Source organism: Eurosta solidaginis, chromosome 1 (genome assembly GCF_040869045.1).
Source record: "Eurosta solidaginis isolate ZX-2024a chromosome 1, ASM4086904v1, whole genome shotgun sequence".
NCBI classification, from domain to species: Eukaryota; Metazoa; Arthropoda; class Insecta; order Diptera; family Tephritidae; genus Eurosta; species Eurosta solidaginis.
Genome location: NC_090319.1, coordinates 178,040,842 through 178,067,785, shown reverse-complemented (window position 1 = coordinate 178,067,785; position 26,944 = coordinate 178,040,842). Strand labels below are relative to the sequence as shown.

The 26,944-nt window shown below is 36.1% G+C and overlaps 1 protein-coding gene and 1 pseudogene across 1 annotated transcript in view; both read left to right on the top strand.

The window, feature by feature from the left end:
• lobo (lost boys) overlaps positions 1-26,944 on the top strand; it is a 1,557,146-nt gene that overhangs the window by 209,837 nt on the left and 1,320,365 nt on the right. The window lies entirely within an intron of this gene.
• LOC137238725 (cleavage and polyadenylation specificity factor subunit 1-like) lies at positions 22-2,941 on the top strand (annotated as a pseudogene).

The following is a 26,944-nucleotide window of genomic DNA, read 5'->3' as shown; positions in this document are numbered from 1 at the left end:
CGGCACTATACCCGAGCCATAATGGGCACTTCTTCCTTGCCCGAATGCAAAGTTTGGCGTAGCCCATTGAACTTATATCGTGGAGCTGAATACCAACGATTTTTTTTTTGTTTTTTTTTTTTGTCAACGCTCCCAGTGGCATCCACAACGTTCCCAATTGGTGGTTGCTTGGTTACAACTGTAAACTCCATAATTTATTTGAATCAGAGTGTTCCACCATATGGTGTTACTCTCAATAGCTGATCACCTTACCAGCTTTACACTTAAACCACAGGATGGAGTGCGAATCTCATTAGACGCAGCCACTCTTACTTTTATTGATATTGATAAATTAGTTATATCGCTGAAAGGTGGAGAACTTTATGTGCTAACGCTATGTGTTGATTCTATGCGTACGGTCCGCAATTTCCATTTTCATAAGGCGGCGGCTAGCGTGCTCACCAGCTGCATGTGTGTATGCCAAGCAGCATATCTTTTTCTGGGTTCACGCTTAGGTAACTCATTATTGCTGCATTTCACTGAAGAAGAGCAGAGTACAGTTATAACTTTGGATGACGCGGAAACAAATGAAAGGGCTCGGAGAATTGAGGATGAGGAGTTAGATGTATACGGCACAGGTGCGAAAACGTACGTTCAATTACGCAAGTATATCTTTGAAGTATGTGACAGTTTGCTGAGTGTGGGTCCCACTAATTTTATGTGCGCTGGTGAATGCGTTGAGTTCGAAGAGGACGGCGTTACTTTACGTCCGCATGTAGAGAATCTTGGTCAACTCAAAATTGAAGTTGTAGCCTCTAGCGGTCATAGCAAGAATGGCGCTCTCTGCGTTTTGTCAATTGCATTACACCACAAGTGATTACCAGCTTCGAGCTCGATGGATGTTTGGATGTATGGACTGTATATGATGATGCAAGTAAGAAGTCGGCACGTCATGATCATCACGATTTTATGATACTCTCACAACGTACAACATCTTTGGTATAGCAAACTGGCGATGAGATCAACGAAGTCGAGCATACTGGCTTTAGTTGCAATCAACCAACTATTTTTGTGGGTATTCTAGGACAAAATCGTTTTATAATACAGGCGACAACGCGCAATGTACGCCTGTTGCAAGGTACACGCCTCATACAAAATGTACCTATTGATATAAGTTCTCCTGTAGTACAGGTATCTATTGCCGATCCATATGTTTGCTTGCGTGTGCTAAATGGGCAAGTTATAACATTGGCATTGGGTGATACTAGAAGTACACCACGTCTTGCTATTAATAAGAATACCATAAGCAGCGTACCGCCAGTGATTGCTTTTTCAGCTTATAAAGACTTGTCGGATCTATTTACGGCGAAATCTGATGATGTACTCAATTTGACAGGTAGCGGCGGTAATACGTTATATGCTGGTTTGGGTTATATGAAAGCGGAACCGCATATGAAAATTGAAGATGAAGATTTGCTGTACGGCGATGCAGGCAATGCATTCAAAATGAATAGTTTGGCTGATTTGGCAAAACAATCAAGACTGCGTAACACGGATTGGTGGCGGCGTTTGTTGCCGCAAGTCAAACACAATTATTGGCTGATAACCGCGCGTGAATGGGGCACTTTAGAAATTTATTCAATGCCCGATATGAAACTTATGTATTTGGTGAATGATGTTGGTAATGGCGGTATGGTGTTAAGTGATTCAATGGAGTTTGTGCCAGTGCCATTTAACAATCAGGAGAATAGCAAAGCTGGTATTCTTTTAAATTGTATGCCACAACATGCGGATTCACCATTGGCTTTGGAAATCACCATGGTGGGATTGGGTACTCAAGCATGCGTCCTTTACTCTTAATACGCACGCGCTTAGAATTATTTATTCGACAAGTATTTCCCTATCCAAAAGGACATTTGAAATTACGTTTTCGCAAACGGGATACGCTCAATATGCTAGATGTGTTACCAACGAAAATGGAAGTCGATGATTTGGAAAATGAGTTGTAATCTTACAATTTAAACGAACGTTATGTTTCAAACCTGCGCTATTTTGCTAAGATAAGTGGCCACAATGGCTTAATGGTTTGTGGCGTTAATTCACATTTTCTCTTTCTCACCCCCAAAGGTGAACTGCGCATTCATAAATTCTACGGACACTGCATTGTGCGTAGATATGCCCCCTTCAATAATGTTAATTGCCCTAATGGATTTTTGTATTTCGATCATACAGCCGAATTGAAAATCTCCGTTTTGCCCACTTATCTAACATATGATTCAATATGGCCCGTAGGCAAGGTGCCACTCCGTTGTACGCCACGTCAAATCGTTTACCATCGCGAGAATCTTGTATACTATTTGATAGCGCGATTGGAAGAAGTTAGTAACAAATATTATTGTTTCAATGGTGAGGATAAAGAACTGACTAAGGAAAATAAGAGTGTACGTTTTATTTATCCCAATACTTCGAAATTTTCTATCATGCTTGTGAGCCCGGAAACATGGGAAATAGTGCCAGATGCTTCAATACAATTTGAAGAGTGGGAACATGTAACCGCTTTCCAAATCGTTAAACTCTCGTATGAAGGTACACGTTCTGGACTCAAGGAACATCTTTGCATTGGTACAAATTTTAATTATAGCGAAGATATAACATCACGTGGCAATATACACTTGTACGATATCATAGAAGTAGTGCCAAAACCAGGCAAACCATTAACAAAATTCAAATTAAAAGAACTACTTAAAAAGAGCAAAAAGGTCCTGTCTCTGCAATTTCCGATGTACTCGGCCTTTTAGTCACAGCGCTTGGTCAGAGTATCTATCTATGGCAACTACAAGATGATGATCTCAGTGGCGTTGCCTTCATCTATACTAACATATATGTGCATCAAATAATATCGGTGAAATCTCTCATACTTGTTGCTGATGCTTATAATTCTGTAAGTTCGTTACGCCTCTAAAATATGAATAAATACCAATACTGTAACTGCCAAAGCTATTGAACACAACTCTAGTAATTTAGTGGACGCAATCAATCTATATCATTCATTAATGCGTGACGATCGGCTAGGAATGCCAGGGTGGAACTGTAGCTGGAATATATATTGGGGTGGTATGCTATCTGGTAGTATGTCAGGTTCAATGCCTGGCCTGGGCTATCAAGGTACACCGGATCCACAATTATTGTGCGGTGCTGCTGGTTAGTCAGGCAGTGCAAATGTTTCACCACACATGCCACAGTCCTAACCAATGCCACCAGCAAATAACTACGTTGGTATACACAAGTTCAGGGCAATTGCCGGGCAATATTGCCGCAACGTCTGCACAGAATTCATGAAATCAAAAATGTGGTTTCTCAACCAACTTCATCAACAGGAGCTCATTGGTAGTATAATTTGTAGTCTAAAATATCGCCGGTGAAAGCTCCAACCAACCCCTCCATAGTGGAAAACGTTTTATATGTGGTTTGAGCTTTCATAGATGATATAAACGTATTTACATAAAAAAAGTAGTACGTTCGCAGGGAAGGGTACCCATAAGTTGGGACTGCGCCTGCTTCCTGTGAATAATGCAAGTTTTGCAATTGTGGATGATGGCTCTGATATTCGGAGTCCAATACTGGGTTCGAATAAGGCGGATCATGAGCTGGTTCTCGCCATGAAGGAAATCATGATGAATCATCATGACTGCAAGGCGAGACAGCCTGCAATTGTAAGGCAAGATGATCGGATGCCGCTCGTTGTATGACATGTCTTTTAAAGCCCCTAGACGCCCTCTTGTTCTGATAATATCATCTTTGTCGATGTATGAGTTGAGTGACAGGATTTCACTCTTCCGATCAATAGGTTCACTATTTTTTAATTTTAAATATTATGTACCGTAAAATTGTTTCTGGCAGACTCGTATTAATGCTTGATTATGCACGACTTTTCTTGGAACACTGATTTAGTTTTAGGATGCGTTCTTTTATAGAATCTCCTAACATATGATAGGACTTTCAAGGCCCTAGGCAAATTTGAAAATCGGTCGAGAATATCTATATACTCTACCCCTGTCGTGGCATATGATTGTGCCCTCTTTTCCTCAACGGACGTGTTGTAATCGGTGTCTTGTGCTGGCCAGTGGGAATTGTCTTCTTGCAGCCAAGAAGGTTCCTGTCACCACAACGAACTGTTGACCAACTCTGATGCAAGTAGTCCTCTGCTTCCTAGATCCGCTGGATTAGATTCCGAGTCCACGTGAAGCCAGTCCTTGCTACCGACCATATCGATGATCTTAGTGATTGGGTGTGCGACGAAGGTTGACCAGGAATAGGGCGGCTTTCTTATCCATGCGAGTACGATGGTTGAATCCGTCCAGAGGTGAACTTTTGCTGGTCCCAAATGAATGTTTCGGAATATTGATTCCATGATTTCTGCAAGCAGCACGGCGCCGCAGAGTTCTAAACGTGGTAGCGAGATGGTTTTCACTGGAGCTACTCTGGTTTTTGCTAAAAGTAAGTGTGTGAAAACCTGATCGTCTCTTTTCACGCGCATGTATACCGCTGCCGCATATGCTTTCTCGGAAGCGTCACAGAAGCCGTGGATTTCTATGTCGTCTTCCGGTGAAAAATTTACCCACCACGGTATTCTAATGTTATCTATTTCGCTATAGTGTTGGGTGAAATTTTCCCACCGTTCTAAGGTTGTTGGGGAGACAGGTTCGTCCCACCCGGTGCCCTCTAACCAGATATTCTGCATTAGTATTTTTGCTACTATGACCATTGGTGCAAGCCAGCCTAAAGGGTCGAAAAGTTTGGCTATAGCGGATAGGATTGCGCGTTTGGTGATGTTATCGCCATTCTCTAAAGCTCCTGCTGTAAAGTAAGACATGTCTGAGTGCGCGTTCCATCGTTTTCCGAGTGCCTTCACCGAGCTAGCCTCTTCAAACGCTAGGAAGTCCTCGCTGAGCAGATCCGTTTTGGGGATGTCCTGAAGGATTTCCTCACAATTTGATGTCCACTTGCGCAATGGAAAGCCAGCTGAGTGTAATGCTTCGCAAATCTCGTTTCTTGCTCTGATAGTTGACGCTACTGTATGTCCTCCAGATAAAACGTCGTCGACGTACATACTTTCTCGTAATATACCCAATGCTATTGGGTGGGTATTTTCTACATCATCAGCCAATTGTAGAAGTGACCGTATCGCGAGGTAGGGGGCGCAGTTTACACCAAAAGTGACAGTCTTTAGTTCGTAAAGACTGATGGGTTCGTTGGGGGATGTTCGATGGACAATTCTTTTAAATTTGGCGTGATTATCGGTCACCCAAATTTGCCTATACATCCTTTCTATGTCACTATTAAAGACAAAGTGGTACAGTCCCCAACGTAGAATTAAAATGGGCAAGTCTGCTTGGAGTACTGGACCTGGGTGGAGTATGTCGTTTAGACTAATGTCATTTGCCGTCGGACTTGACGCGTTGAAAACGACGCGCACCTTGATAGTGGTACTTTCCGCCTTTACAACGGCGCGGTGAAGCAGGAAATAATTATCCGAATCGTCGGATGGTATATTATTCTTGATTTTTCTCATATATCCAAGCATTTCGTATTCTGACAACACCCGAACATACTCTTTCCCTAACTCTTGGTTTTTCAGTAATCGCCCCTCATTTCTGAAGTATTGTGAACATGCGCGCTTTAGGGACGTTCCTAATTCAATATTCTCAGGGTAATCCTGCCTGAATGGTAGCGAAACTGTATATCTCCCCTTTCATCACGTTTTGTTGTGTCCTTAAATAATTGTTCACAATACATTTCTTTTTCATTAAGCATTCTATTTTTGGGAACATTTTCTATCTCCCACAAAGCTTTTAATTGGTTGTCCAATGCAACCTCGTTGTAAAATGACACGATGCTCTTCGTTGGACTCGGTGCTTCAATTCGACCGGTTAGTACCCAACCGAACACTGTCTCTTGGGCCAGAAGTGTATTAAGTACATTCTTTTTCAGACCGCTCATTATTATTTGGGGATATATGTCTCCACCATGTATGAGGTCTACATCTTCGTTGACGTAGAACCTCTTGTCTGCCATACAGAATCAGAACTGCAGTAGTCAAGCTGAAGCATGGATCCACTGGTGAACGTAATTCGATGGTGGGTGCCTCTCTAACTTGAGCAGATACTGCATTGGTGATGCCCGACACTTAGGCATGCATTTTCCTCGCCGGAAATTTGATTCTGCGTTTCAGTCTTTCTGTCATGAAAGAACATTCAGACCCTGAATCAATTAATGCCCGCGCGGAGAAGTCGGTACCATTATGGTGAATGTGTACGCAAGCAGTTCCTAATAGCACGCCTGTGCTGATGTTGTTGGGATATTATCTGCATCTTTGAAAGGATTGCGTACAGCCGTGTGCTGAGATGTATCCGCATGCAGGAGCGTGTGGTGACGAGAGTGGCATTTGGAACAGTTGTAGGAACTGGTGCACTTCGTCACGGTATGTCCTGGGGATAAACAATTCAGGCAGCCACTTGGGGATTTTATAAATTTAATCCTTTCTACTGGGGCTAACTCGCAGAAGCGTGAACAGTTGCGTAATCTGTGCTCATGGGACTTGCACATTTTACAGATTGATTTTGTTGTTTGCTTAGATACTTTTGTTTGAAAAGCACCAAGTCTTTTCGGATGGGTTTCTGGCGATTGTCGTGACGCGTTTGGTTTTTGCACTTTCGAAGTGGCATGCCCTGTAAAACCAGACACTGTTTCAAGTGTCTGAAACCGATTAGACAGGAATTTATCCATATCCTCCCACTTGGATATGTCCATTTTATGGTTTATACTTTGCTCCCATAGAGCCAACGTGCTCTCTGGTAACTTGGTTGAACAGAGATAGGTCAGGATATCGTCCCAATTGGAAGTGTCAATTTTGTGGCATTTGAGGGACGAAATACAATTATTTATATCATTTTGTAGCTTTTTTATCGAACTACCGCACTCACTTTCTACCTTTTTTAAGTTAAATAAAATTTGTAGTTGTGTGTTAACTAAGATACGTTTGTTCTCGTATCTTTCACACAAGTTTTTCCAGGCCATCTCGAAGCCTTCATTTGTGAGAGGGCATTTTTTTACGATGTCTTTTGCTTCGCCCTGCGTTTTGTTGTTGAGATGGAATAACTTTTCCACCCCTTTCAAGCTAGAGTTGTTTATATAAATTGCCGTGAACAGGTCGCGAAAAGTTGGCCACGACAGATAATACCCTTTAAAGACTTCCATGTCGCATGCAGGGAGGCGAATTTTAGGCCCATGAGGTTCTTGCTCAGGGTTGACGTTCTTTTCATCCTTCTTGTATTTTTCTGCCTCAGCAGATATAGACGCTGAACATCGCACGTAGATTGCGTATGCTGCCTTTTGCTTCTTTCTGACCGCCATAACGTCATCCGCTGACACCTCATCAGATCCCAATAGCGAATCAAACGCAGACTTCACCTTCTTCCACAAGGACCGCAACTCTTCCTGCTATATTGCAAGGGTGTGTTTGCTTTGGTCGCTTTCCGGAATAAGGCTGTAATCTTTATCAAACTCTGCGATTGATTCTGCTAAACGGATGTATGTTTCCATTGTTTTATTTACGTTTATGAACGAGAAAATTTCCGATTAGAAAAATAGAACTCTTCAGAGTTAAAATGCCTGCCCAGCCCTAAATAAAAACTATTGAACTTCGAAGTTTATTATTTATTTTGTTTATTGCAGACTTTGTCAGAGTAGCGACAACGAAAAGGGCTTGTGTTATAGATTTTTATCTCGGTAGCGACAAAACGAAGGTTTATTTTTTCAAACTTTTGGTCACAGCAGTACAACAACAAAGGGTTTGTCTTGTAAACTTTTGCCTCGGCAGTAATAACAGAAAAAGGGGGACCACTCGCCACCTACACAGTTTAATGGTTGAATTGTAAAAAAAAAAGAAAAGTTTTTCGGAATTGAAAATAAGCGGAAAAAGTGTAAAAAAGTGTTTTAAGTGACGTAAGTGCCTGCTTAATTAAATTGTACTTGATTTTGTGTCTGTGATTTACAAATCAACAACAACAAAAATGGTTAAATATCGTGAGGTTGTTTGAAAGTGAGGTTATGTTATCCTCTTCTTTGTGTTGTGTCTGGAAAACCTTACCACTGGTGGGGGGGATAGACCAGATAATCACAAGGACCGAAATAAATGAAAAACCAGTGATTTAAATTTTGAACCAAGGAATTAAACAATTGGCGCTCACAAAAATAAACTTCACTGTGTACACTTTTTTTTTTTGAACTCAATTCTTCGCGCACAATACGTGTTTTTCTTTATTTTTAAATAACTAGCACTCGAAAAAAAGTGGAAAGAAATATAAACTTACTTCTTATGTCGTTTTTTGTGGAAAAATTGATTGTTGCAATGGGCTGTGGCAAACCTTTGGCAAATTCTGCTGTGTTTCCGGTGGCTGCTAGTATCGTGTATTATACGCTCGCACTGAAAATCGGTGTTATTTTTTTTGTCTGCTGTGGCAAATCATTTGTGGCAATTCTTTGCAAAATTTGGTAGTAGGCAAATGTGCTGTGTTGTGGACTGTATATACATAAATAAAGGTGCTTTGAGTTCTTGGTGAGGAGGACCAATATTCGGCCTGGGTGCGTCTGAAACCGGCAGTGGATAGGCGCAAACGGGTCGATCTCGGAATGCATGGTTCATTCAAAAAGAAATAAATAAGAACACAGGAGGATTTTCCTCGTTATAATATATGATTTAATTCAAGTGAAAAGAAAATGTACAGTGGTTATGATGTAAATTTACCTTTACGCACAAATGATGGCGGTGATGATCCTCGGCGACGTGAACTGCTTGGCGGTCAATCGAAAAAGAGGCCGCGTATCCCGTTGATGACAACCGCTAAGCCGCGAAAAAGTCCTCTGGTATTAAGGAGGGGAAACGCCATACAACAACGTGCATGGGTGCTGACAACCTGCACACCCACACATGCATGTATATGAAACGCTTGCATGTGCATGCATGCACACCAGGGCGGCGTGAGTATGGGTGGCTGGAAATATTATTAAAACATTAGGGAGCGGCACCGTCAATCAAGTGAAAGTTAGGCATTGGGCCTAAACAATTACATACTTTCAGTCTACGGAAAAAGCACCCTGGAATCCTAACAAAGTAAGAGCTTGAAGGAAAAATCATATGGGCTGCAACAAAAATCCTCGTCTAAAGAGATAATAGCACCTGATTGGCGCACTCAATTGACGGTGGTAAAGAATATAAACAACAAAGAATAGAAAACGAGTTATAAACAGAAACTTGCAAAGTGCATTGTGGCCTGATGCGTTAAAACGTCAAGCCTTCAATGTGTGGATCGCTGATGATAAACCGTCGTGGGTTTTGAAATAGTCGGCTATACGGTCTATGAACTTTGTTTTTTCTAATTTACTCGTTTTCTATGTATAATTATTTAATATAATATAACTTGTAAAATTTACATTTTACAAAAATAATAAAGGTGGTCTTGAAGACAACAAATTAATATTATAATTAATGCAATATTTAAATAAAACTCTATAAATAATAAACTATACTTATTTTTTCATTAGTTTTCACACCTCTATTCACCGATTTTTAAAGCAGTTGCGGATCCAGGGGGGGGCGGCGGGTGATCGCTCTGATCTGGAACTTATGAAAATTATAAAAGTTGCTTTTAATTAGATATAAAACTTTAAAATTTTTAGCTTTTATGTATGTATAATCTATAAGATCGTCCTATTCTCCCCCTCCCAAGATCTGCAATTTATAATACTTCGGTTGAAATATTTTATGAAATGAATAGTTTAGCTATATATTCATTTCCAATTTCCATTTGTTTCGCTGTAGGTAAAATCAGCAGAAAAAGTGTACCATTCTGGTATTTGAAGAAAGAATTGCGTACTTTTCGCTGAAATTTGGCAGCCTTGGTCATGATCACGGTTGCGCACCACATATTTTTTCTGGACAAAAATTCATTTTGAAAAAACAAAAGAAGGACCAATATTTTTAAAATGTCACAAACAATTTTTTTACATTTTCTTACATCGCGTTAATGTGTTACTATTTGGCAGCAGTAATACATTCACGCCAGGAAATCTCCATTATTTTGGGAATTGTGGCACGCTCTGACTAGAAAGATAAAAAAATATGTAAAATTAAATCAACCTATAGTTCTTTGAGCAGCCGTTAGTAGTTGATGGAACCTATCTTCCTCCGGTCCCAAATTCGGTTAATGCAGCAGACATTTTTTGAAAGTCGAGGGGTCGTACTTTATGAACAATGTGGAGGGTTGCTTAAATGTGGATAAACTTTTAGTATTTTTCAGCTAAGATAACTAATAAAAATAGTCGTGAATTAGCCTAATGGACACATTTATAATGTTTCAAAACCTGTATAAGAGCTTTCAATACACGACCCGACGGAATAATAAGATATATTTTCCAACAGGTTGTTTAGGGTTCACAATAAGCGTAAATTTTTCATGAAACATAAACTTTCTCATCAATATCAATAGAAAGTGAGGGTTTTCCCAAAACAAAGTGAACACTTGTTATTTTCATCTTATAATTATTTAACCGGAATTTAAGCTCAATTTATTGCTTTTGCTGGTTCAAGCCTCTGGCGGCGCCGTGGTGTAGTGGTAGCGTACTCAGCCTACCACACCGAGGGTGCTGGGTTCAAGACCCGCGCAAAAGCAACATCAACATTTAAGAAAAAATGCATTCAATTACAAAAAATCATTTCTAAGCGGGGTCGCCCCTCGACAGTGGTTTGGTAAACACTCCGAAAAGTTTCTGCCATTAAAAACCTTCTCAGTGAAAATTCATCTGCCTTCCATATGCCGTTCGGAGTCGGCATAAAAAATTAAAGCCCGGTCTCGTATATTTGTAGGAAAAACTAAAAAGGGGCCACATGCAAACTTGAAGAGAAGCTCATCGTAATCCAAAACCTGAAATAAATCACACCAAGTATGTATTTGTTATACTCAGTTGAGCAGAGCTCACAGAGTATATTAACTTTGATTGCATAACGGTTGGTTGTACAGGTATAAAGGAATCGAGATAGATATAGACTTCCATATATCAAAATCATCAGTATCGAAAAAAAATTCGATTGAGCCATGTCCGTCCGTCCGTCTGTCCGTTAACACGATAACTTGAGTAAATTTTGAGGTATCTTGATGAAATTTGGTATGTAGGTTCCTGGGCACTCATCTCAGATCGCTGTTTAAAATGAACGATATCGGACAATAACCACGCCCACTTTTTCGATATCGAAGATTTCGAAAAATCGAAAAAGTGCGATAATTCATTACCAAATACGCATTAAGCGATGAAACTTGGTAGGTGAGTTGAGCTTATGACGCAGAATAGAAAACTAGTAAAATTTTGGACAATGGGCGTGGCACCGCCCACTTTTAAATGAAGGTAATTTAGAAGTTTTGCAAGCTGTAATTTGGGAGTCGTTGAAGATATCATGATGAAGTTTGCCAGGAACGTTACTCTTATTACTTTATGTCTGCTTAATAAAACCACGCCCACTTTTTAAAAAAAAAATTTGTTTAATTCAAATTTTAAAAGAAAAGTTAATATCTTTACAGCATATAAGTAAATTATGCCAAAATTCAACTCCAGTAATGATATGGTGCAACAAAATACAAAAATAAAAGAAAATTTCAAAATGGGCGTGACTCCGCCCTTTTTCATTTAATTTGTCTAGGATGCTTTTAATGCCATAAGTCGAACAAAAATTAACCAATCATTGTGAAATTTGGTAGAGGCTTAGCTCCTAGGGCGATAACTGTTTTCTGTGAAAAAGGGCGAAATCGGTTGAAGCCACGCCCAGTTTTTATACACAGTCGACCGTCTGTCCTTCCGCTCGGCCTTTAAGACGATAACTTGAGCAAAAATCGATATATCTTTACTAAACTCAGTTCACGTACTTATCTGAACTCACTTTGTATTGGTGTAAAAAATGGCCGAAATCCGACTATGACCACGCCCACATTTTCGATATCGAAAATTACGAAAAATGAAAAAAAATGCCATAATTATATACCAAATACGAAAAAAGGAACGAAACATGGTAATTGTATTGGTCTATTGACGTAAAATATAACTATAGAAAAAACTTGGTAAAATGGGTGTGACACCTACCATATTAAGTAGAATAAAATGAAAAAGTTTTGCAGGGCGAAATCAAAAGCCCTTGGAATCTTGGAAGGAATACTGTACGTGGTATTACATATATAAATAAATTAGCGGTACCCGACAGATGATGTTCTGGATCACACTGGTCCACATTTTGGTATCGAAAACGCCTTCACATATACAACTAAGGGGCACTCCCTTTTAAAACCCCCATTAATACCTTTAATTTGATACCCATATCGTACAAACGCATTCTAGAGTCACCCGTGGTCCACGTTTATGGCGATATCTCGAAAAGGCGTCCACATATAGAACTAAGGCCCACTCCTTTTTAAAATACTCATTAACACCTTTCATTTGATACCCATATCGTACGAAAAAATTCTAGAGTCACCCCTGGCCCACCTTTATGGCGATATTTCGAAAAGGCGTCCACCTATAAAACTAAGGTCCACGCCCTTTTAAAATACTCATTAACACCTTTCATTTGATACCCATATCGTACAAACAAATTCTAGAGTCACCCCTGGTCCACCTTTATGGCAATATTTCGAAAAGGCGTCCACCTATAGAACTAAGGTCCACGCCCTTTTAAGATACTCATTAACACCTTTCATTTGATACCCATATCGTACAAACAAATTCTAGAGTCACCCCTGGTCCACGTTTATGGCGATATCTCGAAAAGGCGTCCACCTATAGAACTTAGGCCCACTCCCTATTAAAATTATCATTAACACATTTCATTTGATACCCATATCGTACAAACAAGTTCTAGAGTCAGGCCTGGTCCACCTTTATGGCGATATCCCTAAATGGCGTCCATCTATAGAACTATGGCCCACTTCCTCTTAAAATACTCTTTAATACCTTCCATTTGATACACATGTCATACAAACACATTCCAGGTCCACCTTTATGGCGATATCCCTAAATGGCGTCCATCTATAGAACTATGGCCCACTTCCTCTTAAAATACTCTTTAATACCTTCCATTTGATACACATGTCATACAAACACATTCCAGGTCCACCTTTATGGCGATATCCCTAAATGGCGTCCATCTATAGAACTATGGCCCACTTCCTCTTAAAATACTCTCTAATACCTTCCATTTGATACACATGTCATACAAACACATTCCAGGGTTACCCTAGGTTCTTTTTACAACATGGTGATTTTCCCTTACTTTGTCTCCACAGCTCTCAACTGAGTATGTAATGTTCGGTTACACCCGAACTTAGCCTTCCTTACTTGTTTTTATTTATTTTTTATCACGGTTCAAGCCTGCTTTTTCAATCGTTTATTTGTCAATTTAGCAATGTCTGGCTCCGTCTTAAAATGCTGTGATAATTATTTCTTTGCGCTAAAAAATCTGAGAACGTGTGTTAAGTGATCCTATTGCCCTACTATGAAAAAAGATACACACATATAAAAATAAATCTTTTATTTTATAGTTTTGATATCGGCTGACACTTCGGCCAAAAAGCCGCCTGAAAATGCATTGCAATGTGAGCTCTAACACACGGAAGGATACCACAAACTTTGTTAGCAAGACCGCACCAAAATTATACATTAACTGATCCGTTAAGGTCAAGCTCTTAGAAATACACATTATAATTGAAATTTTTAACATCTATAAGCTGTAAATCAATTTAAAAGGACTAATAAAAATCCTTCTCTACATTAAAATACCCAAAAAGCTATGGTCATATTCACAATCAATGCTATGTAGGTAGGCTTTTTAAAATAATTTGCTATGGACAATATGTCAAAAAAAGTTGTAACCAAATTTGAAGCAACGTAACTATATTTCGACTTTGAATACACACCTTTATTTTTATACCTTTCATGAAAATGAAATGGTATATTAATTTCGTCACGAAACCGAAAATTGTAAGTCCTTAAAGGAAAATAGATAGACCCACCATTAAGTATACCGAAATAATCAGGTTGAAGAGCTGAGTTGATTTAGCCATGTCCGTCTGTCCGTCTGTCCGTCTGTCTGTTTGTATGCAAACTAGTCCCTCAATTTTTGAGATATCTTGATAAAATTTGGTGAGCAGGTGTATTTGGGTGTCCGATTAGACATTTGTCGGAACCGACCGGATCGGACCACTATATATACCACTATATATACTACATATATCCTCCATACAACCGATTTTTCAGAAAAAGAGGATTTTTGTAATATCTTACCCAATTTAACAGATTGAAGCTTCAAACTTCACCATATACTTTCGTATATTGCACATATTGTTGCCTGAAAAAATTTATGAGATCGGTCGTATATATAGTATATATCCCCCACAACCGATTGTTCAGATAAGGAACTTTTCGTAATTACTGCCCTATTTTAAGAGCTAGAGGCTTCAAATTTCAGCGAATGCTTACGTATATAGCATATATTGTTGTCTGAATAAATCATAAAGATCGGTGGTATATATAGTATATATATGGTGGTATATATAGTATATATATAGTATATATATATATATTTTCGCAAATTTTAGCCCTATTTTAACAGCTAGAAGCTTCAAATTTCACCGAATATTTACTTATATAGCATATATTGTTGTCTGAAAAAATCATAGAGATCGGTTGTATATATAGTATATATCTCATACAACCGATTGTTCAGATAAGAAACTTTTCGCAATTTCTACCCCATTTTAACAGCTATAAGCTTCAAATTTCACCAATTGCTTACGTATATAGCATATATTGTTGTCTGAAAAAATAATAGAGATCGGTTGTATATATAGTATATATCTCATACAACCGATTGTTCAGATAAGAAACTTTTCGCAATTTCTACCCCATTTTAACAGCTAGAAGCTTCAAATTTCACCAACTGCTTACGTGTATAGCATATATTGATGTCTGAAAAAATCATTGGGATCGGTGGTATACATAGTATATATCTCATACAACCGATTGTTCAGATAAGAAACTTTGCGCAATTTCTGCCCCGTTTTAACAGTTAGAAGCTTCAAATTTCACAAAATGCTTTCGTATATAGCATATATTGTTGTCTGAAAAAATCATAGAGATCGGTGGTATATATATTATATACTTCATATAAACTGTCATATTGACCCCTTTTTTTTCGGCTAGAAGCTTCAAGATTCATCAAATTTCATCAAATAGTTACGTTTACGTCATATATTTTTGAAATACGTGATTCGTAGCCATAGTTTTTACATGCAGACCACAAAAAACGTGAAGCATTGCATCCTCACACAGATTACCTACCTATTTTTATACCTTTCATGAAAATGAAATGGTATATTAATTTCGTCACGAAACCGAAAATTGTAAGTCCTTAAAGGAAAATAGATAGACCCACCATTAAGTATACCGAAATAATCAGGTTGAAGAGCTGATTTGATTTAGCCATGTCCGTCTGTCCGTCTGTCTGTTTGTATGCAAACTAGTCCCTCAATTTTTGAGATATCTTGATAAAATTTGGTGAGCGGGTGTATTTGGGTGTCCGATTAGACATTTGTCGGAACCGACCGGATCGGACCAATATAGCATATATCCTCAATACAACCGATTTTTCAGAAAAAGAGGATTTTTGTAATATCTTACCCAATTTAACAGATTGAAGCTTCAAACTTCACCATATACTTTCGCATATTGCACATATTGTTGCCTGAAAAAATTGATGAGATCGGTCGTATATATAGTATATATCCCCCACAACCGATTGTTCAGATAAGGAATTTTTCGTAATTACTGCCCCATTTTAAGAGCTAGAGGCTTCAAATTTCAACGAATGCTTAGGTATATAGCATATATTGTTGTCTGAAAAAATCATAAAGATCGGTGGTATATATAGTATATATATGGTGGTATATATAGTATATATATATAGTATATATATATATTTTTTTGGCAAATTTTAGCCCCATTTTAACAGCTAGAAGCTTCAAATTTCACCGAATACTTACGTATATAGCATACATTGTTGTCTGAAAAAATCATAGAGATCGGTTGTATATATAGTATATATCTCATACAACCGATTGTTCAGATAAGAAACTTTTCGCAATTTCTACCCCATTTTAACAGCTATAAGCTTCAAAGTTCACCGATTGCTTACGTATATAGCATGTATTGTTGTCTGAAAAAATCATAGAGATCGGTTGTATATATAGTATATATCTCATACAACCGATTGTTCAGATAAGAAACTTTTCGCAATTTCTACCCCATTTTAACAGCTATAAGCTTCAAATTTCACCGATTGCTTACGTATATAGCATATATTGTTGTCTGAAAAACTCATAGAGATCGGTTGTATATATAGTATATATCTCATACAACCGATTGTTCAGATAAGAAACTTTTCGCAATTTCTACCCCATTTTACCAGCTAGAAGCTTCAAATTTCACCAAATGCTTAGGTATATAGCATATATTGTTGTCTGAAAAAATCATAGAGATCGGTGGTATATATAGTATATATCTCATACAACTGATTGTTCAGATAAGAAACTTTGCGCAATTTCTGCCCCGTTTTAACAGCTAGAAGCTTCAAATTTTACAAAATGCTTACGGATATAGCATATATTGTTGTCTGAAAAAATTATAGAGATCGGTGTTATATATATTATACACTTCATACAAACTGTCATTTTTGCCCCTTTTTTACGGCTAGAAGCTTCAAAATTCATAAAATTTCGTCAAATAGTTACGTTTACGTCATATATTTTTGAAATACGTGATTCGTAGTCATAGTTTTTACATGCAGACCACAAAAAACGTGAAGCTTTGCATCCTCACACAGATTACCTACCTATTTTTTATTTTATATTTATCTTAAAAATCGTTTAGATATGTTCAAATTTCACTAAATGCTTACGTGTATAGCATATATTGTTGTCTGAGAAAATCATAGATACCGGTGGTATATATAGTATATATCCCATACAACCGATTGTTCAGATAAGAAATTTTGCGCAATTTCTTCCCCGTTTTAACAGCTAGAAGCTTCAACTTTCACCAAATGCTTACGTGTATAGATTATATTGTTGTCTGAAAAAATCATTGAGATCGATGGTATATATAGTATATATCTCATACAACCGATTTTTCAGTTAAGAAACTTTGCGCAATTTCTGCCCCTTTTTAACAGCTAGACGCTTCAAATTTCACCATATGCTTACATATATAGCATATATTGTTGTCTGAAAAAATCATAGAGATCGGTGGTATATATATTATATACTTCATATAAACTGTCATTTTGCCCCTTTTTTACGGCTAGAAGCTTCAAAATTCATCAAATTTCATCAAATAGTTACGTTTACGTCATATATTTTTGAAATACGTGATTCGTAGTCATAGTTTTTACATGCAGACCACAAAAAACGTGAAGCTTTGCATCCTCACACAGATTACCTACCTATTTTTTATTTTATATTTATCTTAAAAATCGTTTAGATATGTTCAAATTTCACTAAATGCTTACGTGTATAGCATATATTGTTGTCTGAGAAAATCATAGATACCGGTGGTATATATAGTATATATCCCATACAACCGATTGTTTAGATAAGAAAATTTGCGCAATTTCTTCCCCATTTTAACAGCTAGAAGCTTCAAATTTCACCAAATGCTTACGTGTATAGCATATATTGTTGTCTGAAAAAATCATTGAGATCGATGGTATATATAGTATATATCTCATACAACCAATTGTTCAGTTAAGAAACTTTGCGCAATTTCTGCCCCTTTTTAACAGCTAGACCCTTCAAATTTCACCATATGCTTACGTATATAGCATATATGTTGTCTGAAAAAATCATAGAGATCGGTGGTATATATATTATATACCCCATATAAACTGTCATTTTTGCCCCTTTTTTACGGCTAGAAGCTTCAAAATTCATCAAATTTCATCAAATAGTTACGTTTACGTCATATATTGTTGAAATACGTGATTCGTAGTCATAGTTTTTACACGCAGACCACAAAAAACCAGAAACTTTGCATCCTCACACAAAGTACCTACCTGTTTTTATACCTTTCATGAAAATGAAATGGTATATTAATTTCGTCACGAAACCGAAAATTGTAAGTCCTTAAAGGAAAATAGATAGACCCACCATTAAGTATACCGAAATAATCAGGTTGAAGAGCTGAGTTGATTTAGCCATGTCCGTCTGTCCGTCTGTCCGTCTGTCCGTCTGTCTGTTTGTATGCAAACTAGTCCCTCAATTTTTGAGATATCTTGATAAAATTTGGTGAGCGGGTGTATTTGGGTGTCCGATTAGACATTTGTCGGAACCGACCGGATCGGACCACTATAGCATATATCCTCCATACAACCGGTTTTTCAGAAAAAGAGTATTTTTGTAATATCTTACCCAATTTAACGGATTGAAGCTTCAAACTGCACCATATACTTTCGTATATTGCACATATTTTTGCCTGAAAAAATTGATGAGATCGGTCGTATATATAGTATATATCCCCCACAACCGATTGTTGAGATAAGGAACTTTTCGTAGTTACTGCCCTATTTTAAGAGCTAGAGGCTTCAAATTTCAACGAATGCTTACGCATATAGCATATATTGTTGTCTGAAAAAATCATAAAGATCGGTGGTATATATAGTATATATATGGTGGTATATATAGTATATATATATATAGTATATATATATATATATATATTTTCGCAAATTTTAGCCCCATTTTAACAGCTAGTAGCTTCAAGTTTCACCGAATACTTACGTATATAGCATATATTGTTGTCTGAAAAAATCATAGAGATCGGTTGTATATATAGTATATATCTCATACAACCGATTGTTCAGATAAGAAACTTTTCGCAATTTCTGCCACATTTTAATAGCTATAAGCTTCAAATTGCACCAATTGCTTACGTATATAGCATATATTGTTGTCTGAAAAAATCATAGAGATCGGTAGTATATAGTGTATATATCTCATACAACCGATTGTTCAGATAAGAAACTTTTCGCAATTTCTACCCCATTTTAACAGCTATAAGCTTCAAATTTCACCGATTGCTTACGTATATAGCATATATTGTTGTTTGAAAAAATCATAGAGATCGGTTGTATATATAGTATATATCTCATACAACCGATTGTTCAGATAAGAAACTTTTCGCAATTTCTACCCCATTTTAACAGCTATAAGCTTCAAATTTCACCGATTGCTTACGTATATAGCATATATTGTTGTCTGAAAAAATCATAGAGATCGGTTGTATATATAATATATATCTCATACAACCGATTGTTCAGATAAGAAACTTTTCGCAATTTCTACCCCATTTTAACAGCTATAAGCTTCAAATTTCACCGATTGCTTACGTATATAGTATGTATTCTTGTGTCAAAAAATCATAGAGATCGGTGATATATGTAATATATATATGATGATATATATAGTATATATATATAGTATATATATATTTTTTTACGATTTCGGCCCCATTTTAACAGATAGAAGCTTCAAATTTCACCAAATGCTTACGTGTATAGCATATACTGATGTCTGAAAAACTCATTGAGATCGGTGGTATATATATTATATACTTCATATAAACTGTCATTTTTGCCCCTTTTTTACGGCTAGAAGCTTCAAAATTCATCAAATTTCATCAAATAGTTACGTCTACGTCATATATTTTTGAAATACGTGATTCGTAGTCATATTTTTTACATACAGACCACAAAAAACGTGAAGCTTTGCATCCTCACACAGATTACCTACCTATTTTTATACCTTTCATGAAAATGAAATGGTATATTAATTTCGTCACGAAACCGAAAATTGTAAGTCCTTAAAGGAAAATAGATAGACCCACCATTAAGTATACCGAAATAATCAGGTTGAAGAGCTGAGTTGATTTAGCCATGTCCGTCTGTCCGTCTGTCCGTCTGTCTGTTTGTATGCAAACTAGTCCCTCAATTTTTGAGATATCTTGATAAAATTTGGTGAGCGGGTGTATTTGGGTGTCCGATTAGACATTTGTCGGAACCGACCGGATCGGACCACTATAGCATATATCCTCCATACAACCGATTTTTCAGAAAAAGAGGATTTTTGTAATATCTTACCCAATTTAACGGATTGAAGCTTCAAACTGCACCATATACTTTCGTATATTGCACATATTTTTGCCTGAAAAAATTGATGAGATCGGTCGTATATATAGTATATATCCCCCACAACCGATTGTTCAGATAAGGAACTTTTCGTAGTTACTGCCCTATTTTAAGAGCTAGAGTCTTCAAATTTCAACGAATGCTTACGTATATAGCATATATTGCTGTCTGAAAAAATCATAAAGATCGGTGGTATATATAGTATATATATGGTGGTATATATAGTATATATATATATAGTATATATATATATATATATATTTTCGCAAATTTTAGCCCCATTTTAACAGCTAGAAGCTTCAAGTTTCATCGAATACTTACGTATATAGCATATATTGTTGTCTGAAAAAATCATAGAGATCGGTTGTATATAAAGTATATATCTCATACAACCGATTGTTCAGATAAGAAACTTTTCGCAATTTCTGCCCCATTTTAACAGCTATAAGCTTCAAATTTCCCCAATTGCTTACGTATATAGCATATATTGTTGTCTGAAAAAATCATAGAGATCGGTTGTATATAGTGTATATATCTCATACAACCGATTGTTCAGATAAGAAACTTTTCGCAATTTCTACCCCATTTTAACAGCTATAAGCTTCAAATTTCACCGATTGCTTACGTATATAGCATATATTGTTGTCTGAAAAAATCATAGAGATCGGTTGTATATATAGTATATATCTCATACAACCGATTGTTCAGATAAGAAACTTTTCGCAATTTCTACCCCATTTTAACAGCTATAAGCTTCAAATTTCACCGATTGCTTACGTATATAGCATATATTGTTGTCTGAAAAAATCATAGAGATCGGTTGTATATATAGTATATATCTCATACAACCGATTGTTCAGATAAGAAACTTTTCGCAATTTCTACCCCATTTTAACAGCTATAAGCTTCAAATTTCACCGATTGCTTACGTATATAGATGTATTCTTGTGTCAAAAAATCATAGAGATCGGTGATATATATAATATATATATGATGGTATATATAGTATATATATATAGTATATATATATTTTTTTACGATTTCGTCCCCATTTTAACAGCTAGAAGCTTCAAATTTCACCAAATGCTTACGTGTATAGAATATACTGATGTCTGAAAAACTCATTGAGATCGGTGGTATATATATTATATACTTCATATAAACTGTCATTTTTGCCCCTTTTTTACGGCTAGAAGCTTCAAAATTCATCAAATTTCATCAAATAGTTACGTCTACGTCATATATTTTTGAAATACGTGATTCGTAGTCATATTTTTTACATACAGACCACAAAAAACGTGAAGCTTTGCATCCTCACACAGATTACCTACCTATTTTTTATTTTATATTTATCTTAAAAATCGTTTAGATATGTTCAAATTTCACTAAATGCTTACGTGTATAGCATATATTGTTGTCTGAGAAAATCATAGATACCGGTGGTATATATAGTATATATCTCATACAACCGATTGTTCAGATAAGAAACTTTGCGCAATTTCTTCCCCATTTTAACAGCTAGACGCTTCAAATTTCACCATATCCTTACGTATATAGCATATATTATTGTCTGAAAAAATCATAGAGATCGGTGGTATATATATTATATACCCCATATAAACTCTAATTTTTGCCCCCTTTTTACGGCTACAAGCTTCAAAATTCATCAAATTTCACCAAATAGTTACGTTTACGTCATATATTGTTGAAATACGTGATTCGTAGTCATAGTTTTTACACGCAGACCACAAAAAACCTGAAACATTGCATCCTCACACAAAGTACCTACCTGTTTTTATACCTTTCATGAAAATGAAATGGTATATTAATTTCGTCACGAAACCGAAAATTGTAAGTCCTTAAAGGAAAATAGATAGACCCACCATTAAGTATACCGAAATAATCAGGTTGAAGAGCTGAGTTGATTTAGCCATGTCCGTCTGTCCGTCTGTCCGTCTGTCTGTTTGTATGCAAACTAGTCCCTCAATTTTTGAGATATCTTGATAAAATTTGGTGAGCGGGTGTATTTGGGTGTCCGATTAGACATTTGTCGGAACCGACCGGATCGGACCACTATAGCATATATCCTCCATACAACCGATTTTTCAGAAAAAGAGGATTTTTGTAATATCTTACCCAATTTAACGGATTGAAGCTTCAAACTGCACCATATACTTTCGTATATTGCACATATTTTTGCCTGAAAAAATTGATGAGATCGGTCGTATATATAGTATATATCCCCCACAACCGATTGTTCAGATAAGGAACTTTTCGTAGTTACTGCCCTATTTTAAGAGCTAGAGTCTTCAAATTTCAACGAATGCTTACGCATATAGCATATATTGTTGTCTGAAAAAATCATAAAGATCGGTGGTATATATAGTATATATATGGTGGTATATATATATACATATATATTTTCGCAAATTTTAGCCCCATTTTAACAGCTAGAAGCTTCAAGTTTCACCGAATACTTACGTATATAGCATATATTGTTGTCTGAAAAAATCATAGAGATCGGTTGTATATATAGTATATATCTCATACAACCGATTGTTCAGATAAGAAACTTTTCGCAATTTCTGCCCCATTTTAACAGCTATAAGCTTCAAATTTCACCAATTGCTTACGTATATAGCATATATTGTTGTCTGAAAAAATCATAGAGATCGGTTGTATATAGTGTATATATCTCATACAACCGATTGTTCAGATAAGAAACTTTTCGCAATTTCTACCCCATTTTAACAGCTATAAGCTTCAAATTTCACCGATTGCTTACGTATATAGCATATATTGTTGTCTGAAAAAATCATAGAGATCGGTTGTATATATAGTATATATCTCATACAACCGATTGTTCAGATAAGAAACTTTTCGCAATTTCTACCCCATTTTAACAGCTATAAGCTTCAAATTTCACCGATTGCTTACGTACATAGTATGTATTCTTGTGTCAAAAAATCATAGAGATCGGTGATATATATAATATATATATGATGGTATATATAGTATATATATATAGTATATATATATTTTTTTACGATTTCGGCCCCATTTTAACAGCTAGAAGCTTCAAATTTCACCAAATGCTTACGTGTATAGCATATACTGATGTCTGAAAAACTCATTGAGATCGGTGGTATATATATTATATACTTCATATAAACTGTCATTTTTGCCCCTTTTTTACGGCTAGAAGCTTCAAAATTCATCAAATTTCATCAAATAGTTACGTCTACGTCATATATTTTTGAAATACGTGATTCGTAGTCATATTTTTTACATACAGACCACAAAAAACGTGAAGCTTTGCATCCTCACACAGATTACCTACCTATTTTTTATTTTATATTTATCTTAAAAATCGTTTAGATATGTTCAAATTTCACTAAATGCTTACGTGTATAGCATATATTGTTGTCTGAGAAAATCATAGATACCGGTGGTATATATAGTATATATCTCATACAACCGATTGTTCAGATAAGAAACTTTGCGCAATTTCTTCCCCATTTTAACAGCTAGACGCTTCAAATTTCACCATATCCTTACGTATATAGCATATATTATTGTCTGAAAAAATCATAGAGATCGGTGGTATATATATTATATACCCCATATAAACTCTAATTTTTGCCCCCTTTTTACGGCTACAAGCTTCAAAATTCATCAAATTTCACCAAATAGTTACGTTTACGTCATATATTGTTGAAATACGTGATTCGTAGTCATAGTTTTTACACGCAGACCACAAAAAACCTGAAACTTTGCATCCTCACACAAAGTACCTACCTGTTTTTTATTTTATATTTATCTTAAAAATCGTTAAGGTATGTAGATCTGTTCACTATATATTTCTTATCTTATACATCCGATTATTCGGAGATTACGAACGGGATAAGATTATTGTTCAGCCCCATTCATGAAAGGTATGAAGTCTTCGGCACAGCCGAAGACAGTCCCGTTCTTACTTGTTTATTTTATATTTATCTTAAAAATCGTTAAGGTATGCAGATCTGTTCACTATATATTTCTTATCTTATACATCCGATTATTCGGAGATTACGACCGGGATAAGATTATTGTTCAGCCCCATTCATGAAAGGTATGAAGTCTTCGGCACAGCCGAAGACAGTCCCGTTCTTACTTGTTAAGTTATGTATTTCTTATAAATTCGAAAGGATATAATTTCTGAATCATATTTCTATATATACTTCTTAAAATATTCAAGGGCATTTTTAATCTTGATGTTTATGGCAGGGTAAAATAGTGAGCCCCAAAATAGTTGTAAAAATATTTGAAATAATTTTCAACGGAGCAAAATATTCTAAAAAGGATGAAATCTCCGCAAAGCGACACAAGGGCAACACTGTATATATGTACATATGTATTTCAAAAAATCTCTCTTTGATTGCCTGCAAACGTTCATGCAAACCGCATCATACGCCATTTGATTGATGCAAATTTTCAGCTTTTCGGTAAAAATTTTTAGGATTTTTCTCTCAGAAAAAGCTAAAAATTTGCATGAAAATTCACGGAATTTTTCCGAATTTTCTAAAAAGTCTTAAGTGTATATTTGGATTGTTGGTGTTATATAATAATACATATTTTTATAAAAATATCGGAAATAATGAAGGTCAAAGCAAAACTTAGTAAAAACTGGAAAAATCTGAATGATGATGACTTTTGTAGATGAGTGTAGATATGTGTGTGTGTTTGTATGAAAAATTTTAAGGCCACTTTATCTTACTTATAAGTTGACTTAAATCGCCTGCCCCTCCCAAATCGTGCTGGATCCGCCCCTGTTTTAAAGTGTAATATTTCTCGTAATCAATGCAAAAATTTATTTTCTACAAATATATTAACACTTTATGAAGAATATGTATATTTCTATGTACACATATTTACTCATGTGTTGATCTCTATGAAAGTGTAGATAAATTAAAGTTCGTAACTATATATTCATTGAATATAATATACATGTATGCCCGTATACGCTTAAATATACATATTAGGGCGGGTCGATTTAAAAATCGCTCTCATTGCTCTGTGAAAATCGTATTATAGGGATCAAAATAAGAAACTTTGCCGAAGAAACCATACCACTTAAACGAATTCTGATGCCCCCCCCCCCCCCTTTGGGTCGAACTTTTGGGTAGGGGCAATTTCAATTCTACCTGCTGTGTCTTGTGGTGGCTTAAAAAACAACACAAGCAATTTTATGATCTGCAATTGTGTCACAGTGATACCTTCATTTTTTAAAACGGTTGAATAAAAAACCCACAAAACTATGTTTACGACATGCAAATGCATCACAGTGATGCCTTGGTTTTAAAAGGGGGTTGTAAAAACGCTAATTTCTAATAATTTTTTTTTAATTTCTTTTCTCTTACTAAGTTAAATTCATTTTTTCATTTACATACGTTCTGACTAAATAAATTGCTAAAGAGAAAAGTAAACTCCACAAAGAAAAAACATAGGCATTTCAAAGTGGGATTTTTCAAAATTTGCCCCTACAACCCCAAGGGGGGGGGGGCATCAGAATTCGTTTTAGAGATATGGTTCCTTCGGCAAAGTTTCTTATTTTGATCCCTAAAATATGATTTTCACAGAGCAATGGGCGATTTTTTTGTCTCCCCACAAATCGACCCGGCCTAATACATATATATACAAATGCATATAAATATATGAAGATGGTAATTTTGATTTTGAGAATTTGTTCATTTTAGGAGGGTGACCCGTATTTTTTTGCCCCGGGCCCGAATTTTCTCTTGGCAGCCCTGAATGTAAGTATTGTTTTCAATAAAACCGTTTAACTTAAATTTTTTTTCTTTAATTATTTCATTTAATACAGCGGATGGCCAGAGAAAACATACGTTAGACTGTTTTAAAATCATTAGGATGTTTTTTTTGTGAGTTGTTAAATAATTATCATTTGTTATTTATATGTTTTTTAGAAAATTGATTGGCATTCGCGGCCACTAATATAAGATTGTAATTATGAGTATCTGAACCCATATGTGTGATGTCCGCCGAGGGGCATATACGCGAAATTGGATTGAGGGTATATTCAAATATTCATATATAAGGATATAAAATTAGAAAAGATAATTGGAGATATATTACGTATGTATATTTGTAGCGGGTTTTTCTTTTCAGAGAACTTTTTAGCGAGAGAGAGAGGGAGTGTGTGTTTGAGATGAATTACAGCTTTTATATATTTGGGATATTCCGCAAGGCAGAATATAGAGAGGTTATTATTACGGAAATTAAAGTCCGCAACTTTAATATACCGCGTGTGAGACCGCTACCTATTTATATACGTAATATATGTGCACAGAGACTAACGCGCTGCTTGATACCACCTAACTTTTTAAGTTTTTGGGACTGTACCTCTTGAGTGCCGTTTGTACGCGTTAGCCCAATCCTTAGATGCTGGTGTATGTGTACCCCATTTTTTATACATTTTTTTTTTTTGTTACTGCTTTATTTTCAAAATAAAATGCTTTCGTTGTAATATTTTCTATATTTTTTTCTAAGACGATAAGTTCACTTTTTTTGTCGTAGTTTGAAGCTTTTTCTTATTGCAGCGAATGTAAGTATACTGCTAGTGCTGTTTATGTA